Source organism: Drosophila gunungcola, unplaced genomic scaffold (assembly GCF_025200985.1).
Source record: "Drosophila gunungcola strain Sukarami unplaced genomic scaffold, Dgunungcola_SK_2 000187F, whole genome shotgun sequence".
Lineage (NCBI taxonomy): Eukaryota > Metazoa > Arthropoda > Insecta > Diptera > Drosophilidae > Drosophila > Drosophila gunungcola.
The window spans coordinates 5032-14554 of NW_026453348.1; the positions used below are offsets into that span (position 1 = coordinate 5032).

The 9523-nt window shown below is 41.5% G+C and overlaps 1 long non-coding RNA gene across 1 annotated transcript; it reads right to left on the reverse strand.

The window, feature by feature from the left end:
- Positions 1-217: 217 nt before the first annotated feature.
- LOC128265943 (uncharacterized) lies at positions 218-4662 on the reverse strand. Its single transcript, XR_008268958.1, has 9 exons — positions 3983-4662; positions 3792-3903; positions 3652-3716; positions 3466-3582; positions 3279-3394; positions 3142-3206; positions 1978-3075; positions 1841-1905; positions 218-1773 (listed from the first exon to the last, which is right to left on the reverse strand). It is a non-coding gene; the product is annotated as an uncharacterized LOC128265943 (long non-coding RNA).
- Between the last annotated feature and the right edge of the window lie 4861 nt (positions 4663-9523).

Consider the following 9523-nt stretch of genomic DNA (forward strand, 5'->3'; position numbering starts at 1 on the left):
TGAATCCTTTGCTAAAGCTATTCCTCATCACCAGTTTGGCTTTAGAAAGGAACACAGTGCTGAACATCAACTAAGCAGAGTAACACAATTTATCTTAAAGGCCTTTGAAGAGAAAGAGGTGTGCTCTGCAACCTTTGTCGATGTTTCAGAGGCATTTGACAGGGTCTGGCATGATGGACTCCTTGTCAAGCTGTCTAAACTTCTCCCTATCTGCATGTTCAACGTCCTAGAAAACTACCTACAGAACAGAACATTCTGTGTAAAGCTAGGCAACGGAACTACATCAAAAACATGCAAAATAACAGCTGGAGTGCCCCAAGGTGGAAACCTAGCACCTATACTATTCTCAGTTTTCACATCTGACATGCCGTTTCCAATCCTAACTAACCCCAGCTATGAAAGGTCCTTCCCAAACTACTTCCCTAAGAATATGCTACTTGCCACATACGCAGACGACACCGTCATCCTCAGCAGGGCTTCAACAGCAAACACAGCCACTGAGCTGAGCAACAAATACCTCAGCAAATACTGTAGTTGGGCTAAACAGTGGGATATCTCAATAAACGCGAAAAAAACGGGACACATACTATTTTCCTTAAGGGGAAAGGAACACCCGTATACTACCCCACTTGTTGACGGACAAAGGACAATGAAACAAAACAAGCAACGCTACTTGGGGGTTATCTTGGACAAAAAACTTACTCTTAAATCACACGTCTCACAATTAAGAGCAAAAATCTTCTCAAGCTATAAAAAACTAGAATGGCTACTAGGCAAAAAAAGCAAACTACCTGACAACACCAAAACACTTCTCTTTAAACAAATAATATCGCCCATCTGGCACTACTCAATAGCTGTTTGGGGGTCCTTAATATCAGAAACAAGCGCCAAACAAATTCAAACCGTGGAGAATAAGCTAATAAGAAAATCTATTAATGCATCTAGGTACACAAAACAATCCACTATCAGAGAAATACACAACATCAAATCTTTCTCAGAAGTCTTTGCTCATTCTAGCCAAAGGTTTGCGATCTCAACAACAACCCACAGAAATCCACTTATACGAGATCTCATCCTAAAACCGTATATCCCCAAAAGGCTAGCGGCGAGCAGATCCAGATACCTAGATCAATACCAAAAATACCTGCTTCAGCAAGAGCAAATATCCCTGAACCACCAATAGAGCCCACCTACAATAGCACATACGGTTACACGGAAAGTGAGGAAAAACAAATACTGAATAAATTAAGGGAAAAATTTAGAAAAAGTCTTCCTACATTACTGCGACTAACAGACGAGAGAGAGGAACTAGAAGAAAACGAAAAGGAGATTAAAAAGAAAAACGAGAGAAAAAAGGCATTAAAAACTAAACCCCCAGAGAGATGGTGTGAAATGCTTATTAACAAATACAATAAACTTTTTAGAGAGGGAAGAATAACACGAGAAGAACTACTTGACAAAATGGAAGGGCAACCTCACGGCATCATAAGGATAATTATACCTGATTTTCAAACCCACATAGGACAACAAACCCTATACTACTCAACAAATTAAAAAAATACAATAAAAAGGGGAAAGGGGTCAAAATTAAACTCAAAAATGGGCTCATCAATAGATTACCAGTTATCCACAAACACCTGCTCCTGTCCTGGACGACTCCAAACTGTCCTTGCGTTCTTCTGGAGGACTTGAACTGCCTTCCCGAGCCATGTACTGCTCGTATAAAATTCACAAATGGATCCTGCTCACAAAAACGAGCCCGGCTGGACATGACTGCGAGGGGAAAAAATTACATAAATATAAACACATTTATAACAATTAAAACCAAAAACAAATTCACCCATCTAAACCATGCTTGGACTTCTGCCCGGCTTCCGGCGTACACGACTGCGGCGAGGGACACATCTGTTAAAATAAAAAAATAACATAATTAAAAACACACTCACAATAAATAAAGCCAAAATAAAATACACTTACCTACCCCAACCACACGCCGAGTGCGGCGAATGAATTCTACACAGACGCATGGACGCGTGAACTGAATCAAAAATCAAAATGATGCTCATAATAAAGGGTCCTTGCCATGCACAGCTCTCCCAAATTAAGGGGTCCTTACTGCACTTGACTCTCCTAAACTGAGCCAAAAGGGGTTTCTACTGATGTTACTAAGGAGATTGACTCTCTCACACAGTGAAACAAAGTTGCAAATAAAATTAAAAAAGTCTTCAACGCTCACAATGGGGGGTCCTTGCAAACTGCGGCTCTCCCAATAAGGGGTCCTTACCACAATTAGCTCTCCCAACCTTAGCTATAGTAAACACAAATAGCATTCATGCCACTGTAAACGATTAAGGGTCCTTATCGACCACAGCTCTCCTTTGGGGTCCTTGCTGTGTGGGTCGACTCTCCAAAATGCGAAGCCCAGGCAAAGAACGCAAAATGCCTGCTCACAGTAAGGGGTCCTTGCCATGTGCAGCTCTCCCAAAAAGGGGTCCTTGCTGCGATTGACTCTCCCAAAATGAAGCATGCAATGGGTACATTAAACAAGACACACGAAACGCGATTAAGGGTCATTGTCAACCACAGCTTTCCCTTGGTGTCCTTGCTGCAAGAGTCGACTCTCCAATAAACGCAGAGGACATTAAGGACCAAGACAGACCCAATAAAATTTGACAGACAAAGCACTCACCTGTAATACCTCATATAGATGAAAAGCCTGATCTGCACAAGCATAAGTTCCTGCCTTGACAGCTTTCCTGGCCATAGGAAAGGCCTCGCGCTGCCTGATTGGTCGCGCCTCTGATTGACCATGACGGTGAAAACTGATGCAACGAACTCCTACAAGGATCTCCGGACACGACTGCAGCGAGGGACACGCTCTGCGCGAACACACAGGCGCGCATACAGCCGATGGACTCCTTTCTGATCCAAAGAAAGGCGACGGCAGCGGGGTATCTTCCCTTCCTTACTGCCAGCTAGGGTCAGCCTAATTGGTGGAACATCCTTGCGATTCATGATGGTTGAAGCTGCGGAGAGGGGTGGCGCTACGACTTCAATCTGCTCGTATGGACGAACCTGCGGGAAAAAAGGGCATATTTAAAAACACATCATTTATAACAAATAAAAACAAAACAAATTCACTTGTCTGAACCACGCTTGGACTCCTGACCGGCTTCGGGTGCACACGACTGCGGCGAGGGATACATCTGTAAAAAACAAAATAACAACATAATTAAAAACACACTCACAATAAAAAAAAAAGCCAAAACAAAATACACTTCCTACCCCAACCACACCTTGACTGCGGCGAGGGAATTCCACACAGACACACTATTGGAACGCATTTGGGCTCCTACCCGGCTTCGGGTGCACACGACTGCGGCGAGGGATTCACCTGCAAAAAAAACAAAATAACAACATAATTAAAAACACACTCGCAATAAACGAAACCAAAACAAAACACACTTCCTACCCCAACCTACACCTTGACTGCGGCGAGGGAATTCCACACAGTCTCATTATTGGAACCCAATTGGGCTCCTGACCGGCTTCAGGTGCACACGACTGCGGCGAGGGATACATCTGTAAAAAACAAAACAACAACATAATTAAAAACACACTCACAATAAACAAATGCAAAACAAAACACACCTCCTACCCCAACCACACCTTGACTGCGGCGAGGGAATTCCACACGACTGCGGCGAGGGACAAGCCTGTAAAAATTAAAAATAATAACATAATTAAAAATCACACTCACAATAAACAAAGTCAAAACAATAAATACTTACCTACCCCAACCACATAAAAACTGCGACGAGTAAATTCCATACAAACACACAGCCAGAACCACGCTTGGGCTTGCCAGGGTCCTGGTAAACACGACTGCGGCGAGGGATACGTCTACAGAAAAAAAAAAAGAAAAAAATTTTAAAAAAATACACAAGCGCAATCAATAAATCTAAACTTAAAAGTTACTTACCTGCATAAAATGATTTTTGGCCTCCAAACTCCGACTGCTGCGATGGAAGAATCTGCTAAAAATAAAATAAAAACAAAAATTTACAAAAGCTAAATGCGCATTAAATAAAAATTATACTATAAACTTATCTGACTCAAATATGATCCAGTAACAACAAAAAAAATCTTCCGCTGCGCCTGTGATATAATAAAAAATTAAAACGATTAACATATACACAATTAACAAACTTAGACCAAAAGCTACTTACCAGCCTTAAAGGGCTTTTTGGCATCCGACAATCCGTGACTGCTTCCATGGACAAATCTGCGAGAAATAAAAATTAAAAACTCTTTAAAACTGAACTCGCAATAAACATAATTAAATCATAAACTTATCTGACACAGCCATCGAATTCTTCTGGTCCAAGCCTAGACGACTGCGGCGGGGGATTTGTCCATCCTCACTGGTCCCTCATATTCCAGACAGCGCGCCACTAAATCCATCAATATCCTTATCCAAAGCCAACTAAGCACAACCTGGCTGGGTTGACCATTTCCTGTGATTCCTGACGATTGCAACTGCGGAGAAAGAAGAAAATACGGCTGTGACGACTGCGGCAGACAAACCTGCAAGAAACATAAATTAAAAACAAATTAAATAAATAATAAATAAAAATTTAAAACAACGTGCAATATACAAAATTAAAACACCTGACAATAAATGCAATCCAGTATTCATCAGAAAAATTCCACTGCGCCTAAAAAATAACACAAATAAAAATATAACACTTACTCAATTAACAAATTTAAAATAAAAGCTTCTTACCTGTCTTAAAAGGTATTCCGGCATCCGAAAATCTGAGTCTGCTGCTATGAACGAATCTGCGGGAAATAAAAACAAAAAATCCTTAAAACTAAATGCGCTAAAAACAAAATAAAAACATAAACTTATCTGACTCATGTATGATCCAGCAACAACAAAAAAATCCTCCGCTGCGCCTGTAAAATAATAAAAATTAAAATGATTAACATATAACATACCAAACGCACAATAAATAAATTTAAAACATAAACTTAACTAACATAAACGCGATCCAGTACCAAAATGCGGCGCCTGAAAATTAAAAAATAATAAATATTAACACATAAATAAATCTAAACTAAAAGCTACTCACCTGGCTAAAATGATTTCTTGGCCATGGAAAAAAAAGGGAAATCCTTTCTGACTGCTGCGATGGAAGAACCTGAAAAAAAGGGAAAAAGAAAATGTGCTCTAAATCAAAATAATTGAGTAATATAAAATCAAAACACAAACGTAACTGCCACATAAGCGATCCAGCCCAACCAATTTCCGGCAGCGCCTGCGGAAAAAATAAACAAAAATTATAACACACATGCGCAACAAATAAATCTAAATTAAAAGCTACTTCCCTGCTTCAAACGGTTCCTCTTGGCCTCCGAAGGGCTATGACTGCTGCGGTGGACGACTCTGCGAAAAATGCAAAAAGGAAAAATTAAAATTAAACGCACTATAAAAAAAAAATAACCCAAAACATTAATACATGCCAATAGAGCGAGTCAGTCCCAGTAAAAACTTCAGCTGCGCCTGCACAATAACAAATTAAAAATTATAACACTTGTGCAATAAATCAATTTAAATTAAAAGCCACTTACCTGCCACAAATGGTATCTTGGCTTCTGACAAGCAAGAAGAAGACTCGCGATGGAAATCTGCAAGAAATAAAATAAATTATAATTAAATGCGCTATAACTAAAATCAAAAACATAAACACATCCGTCAACAAGCATCCACTGCGACTATTCCAACTTACCTGTCACAAACGCATTGCGGATTCGGCCAAATTTGACTGCTGAGAGAAACACAGAAACAAAACAAAACAAAATCACACTCACCTGACCCAAGCTTCTCTCGGCCACTGGCAAAACACACTGGAATGTTTGCGGCGATCAAAACAAGAGGCTCCTGACTGCGGCGGGGGAAGGACTGCGGCGGGGGAGGCGACTGCGGCGGGGGAGGATACTGCGGCGAGAAATTAGACAGCGGGAAATGTTAGTGCGGGATAAGAAAACACGCTTAAAATTGTTACCACCAATGTTTATATTAAATAACAGTGTGACCCTCAACCTAAAATCCCAATGTAACCCAAAATATACTAACACATAATCTAGCTTTAAGCTTAAACATAGCTAAAAAAAAAAAAAATAGACATAATACACTAACACATAAAAATGCAATGTACATACTATTTCCCGCCATTTAATGTACCTAAATATTACAATACATGTAATCAGAGGGCAATAAATATAACGACCAGGGAATTCTGATCAACAGTCTTCTCCTGAGTGTCGTTGAGTAAACTTGAAAAAAAACTTACCTACCACAAACGCATTGCGGATCCGGCCAAAAGTCTACTGAAGAGTGCTGAAAGAGATGCAAACAAAACAAAAAACTCACCTGCCACAATTGTTTTGCTTGCTATCAAATCATCCGGGAGCGATTGCGACGGCGGCTCTTACTAAATGACGGCGGCGGGGGAAGGACTGCGGCGGGGGAACCGACGGCGGCGGGGGAGGAGACCGCGGCGGGGGAGGACACGGCGGCGAGAAATCAGTCGGCGAGAAATATTACTGCGGGAAAAGAAAACACGCTTAAAATTACTACCACCAATGTTTACAATAAATTACAGTGTGACCCTAAACTAAAAAATCCCAAATGTAACCCAAAATATACTAACACATAATCTAGCTTTAAAACTTACAAAATAGCTAAAAACCAAAAATAGACATAATACACTAACACATAAAAATGCAATGTATATACTATTTCCCGCCATTTAATGTACCTAAATATTACAATACATGTAATCAGAGGGCAATAAATATAACGACCAGGGAATTCTGATCAACAGTCTTCTCCTGAGTGTCGTTGAGTAAACTTAAAAAAAAATTTACTAGACAGGAGGCTAAAATTAAATCACCATACCACCCAGTTATCAAACAGAGTGCGAAATGCTGTTTATGGTTTGAGCTGGATCTTGGGTAAGCAGAGCAAACTCCCAGCTTCAAGTAAAGCACTACTATATAAACAATTAATCGCGCCAACCTGGCAGTACGCACTCCCTGTCTGGGGTCCACTGGTTTCAAAAACACAATTTGGTAAAATAGAGGTTTCACACAACAAAATGTTACGCTGGACTGTGCAAGCTGGCCGTTATATGAGGAATAAGGACATACAAAGCTCTTACAACGTGAAGTCTGTGCAAGAAGTATTTGACGAAGCCAGTGGCAGGCTCGCCAACTCACTCCTTGCACACCCGAACACAGAAGTGAGAAATCTTCTCTTGAATCTATTTAATCCGGATAACCAAGACTTGCCAATCTACACGAAACAACTCGAAAAACATTTTGAGCCTTTGCGGCGTTTACTTCTACAGCAGCCGGTAACACTCCAGCAGCAAATTCCAACTCTAATTCGCCTTAAACAACAAGAACAGGAACAGCGTAATCTGCAGCAAGCACAGCTGCGTATAGAACATCGTGAAAGCCAGGCTAGGCAAAAACAGGAACTAGCGTTAGCGACCGGCGTACCCCAGGAAAGGCCGTCGATGGACTGGGTCAACAACATGTCACGGTCAGTCAGGAGTGGCACGATTAGCCGTGTAGACATGGCCCATATCATCAGGTTTCAGCCAGAGTACATCCAGAGGCTTATTATGAGCCCGCTACTACCATCCGAGGTCCGCACGCCAACTCCAGAGCAGCAGCTTCAAGCTGGCCTGAACAGGCTGAAACTGTACCTGGAAGAAGAATTATTAGATTCATATGATACAGATTTATCTGTGGCGGTCCAAAAAACCATGGCCGTCACCCCTAATTTTTCTCACTCAAATCTACAGGTTTCAACGAAGGTCACTCCTAGATGTCCACACACCAACAGTGATGCTGCTCCAAGATTGCCCCTCGACCAAATCATTGACGGCGCTAATCCGGATCCCTTGGAATCGTCGGCAGCAACTGATGTGGCTGTGCTACTCACTCCTGGTGTGAGAGAAGAGTATCTCCAAATTGTTCCACCTTCGTCCACTATCCATCACCAAGCTGCTGCTCCAAGCGTTCTTGAAGCCTCTAACTCCAACGCAGACAAGCGGTCAAATCTGCATGTACACGAGATGCTTCCACCTGGCGAGGGAAAAAAGACTTTAATTAACAACATGCGACCACACGTACAAAAACGCACTGTTTACAACGACACTCAAGTTTCTGCACCTCTGGACTCACTGGGCAGTACAGCTGAATGCTCTACAACTGGTTTGCCCCGAGCTGATTTTACTGGATCCACCGCGGCCACTGGTTTGGGCTGCTTTGAAGTCGCTAAAACACTGGCCTCCACTACATCCTGGATTAGCGCCTCCTGCTCCCACGAGTCCTTATCATATCCAGCTGGACCAGCTCCTTCTGCCACTGCTCCCTTGGGGTCAGCGTGCATCCAGTATCCACAGCAAACTCGGTTTCAAATTGGCCAACAACCGACGGTGGACTCTCCTGAAGTTGGCGTCGCTAATCTACAGCTGGCTGTATCTGAAATTGCCAACCACATTAATCCGGACTCTCCAGAGGCTTTGAATGAGGCTGACACGTGCTGCAACACACACTCCTAGTACGAGAGGAAAAGACTTGTAAGTTACAGCGTGCAAAAACTCTGACGATACTTTCTCCCCTGTGGATTGGAAACTTGCTGCTACTTAACTTCGCCGACTCCGCTGGCTGGTACACCTCCATCGACACTGGACGCCTTCCTGTGGATGCGGCAACTCCAAATCCTGTTGGCAGAAAGCCGCGAAATACCTGAAAAGAAAATTTTATTAGCAAACTTGTAAATTCTAAAAATGTAAACAAACCAGCCATGCTGGCTTTTTTCGATTGTCATGCCGCGATATCGGGTCACTAAGGCCACTATCGATACTCGCGGCAGTGACTCTTGACATCGATACTCAGGCATTTTTGGTCACACCTCACAGTTAACAGTTCCTATAAGAATATCTCGATAGTAATAATTTGTCGCGTTTAGTCACAATTCCATGTATTTAAAACCTGTTAAAACATTCAGCATTTATTTTTTATGTTAACACTGTTAAACAAAGCACTTAAAGCCTACTATTTCCATAAGAATATTTCGATAGCGATAAATTGTCGCGTTTAAGTCACAGTTCCAAGTATTTAAAAAAAAAAAAAACCTGTTAACATACTCAGTATTTATTTTTAAGATATTTTTATGTTACTACTGTTAAAATACTCTTAAAGCCTACTATTGTAAAGGCCTCTGCTAACGCCACTAAATACTATTTATATATAGCTAACGTATATAACGAGCTGAAATAAATACTAAGCCACACACCTATTCATATAGGCTGAGTGGTCTTACTTGTGACCGTTTCACCGGCACCAAACAGAAAAAAATACTCAGGCATTTTGGTCACACCTTACAGTAATCAGTTCCTATAAGAATATTACGATAGCGATAAATTGTCGCGTTTAGTCACAG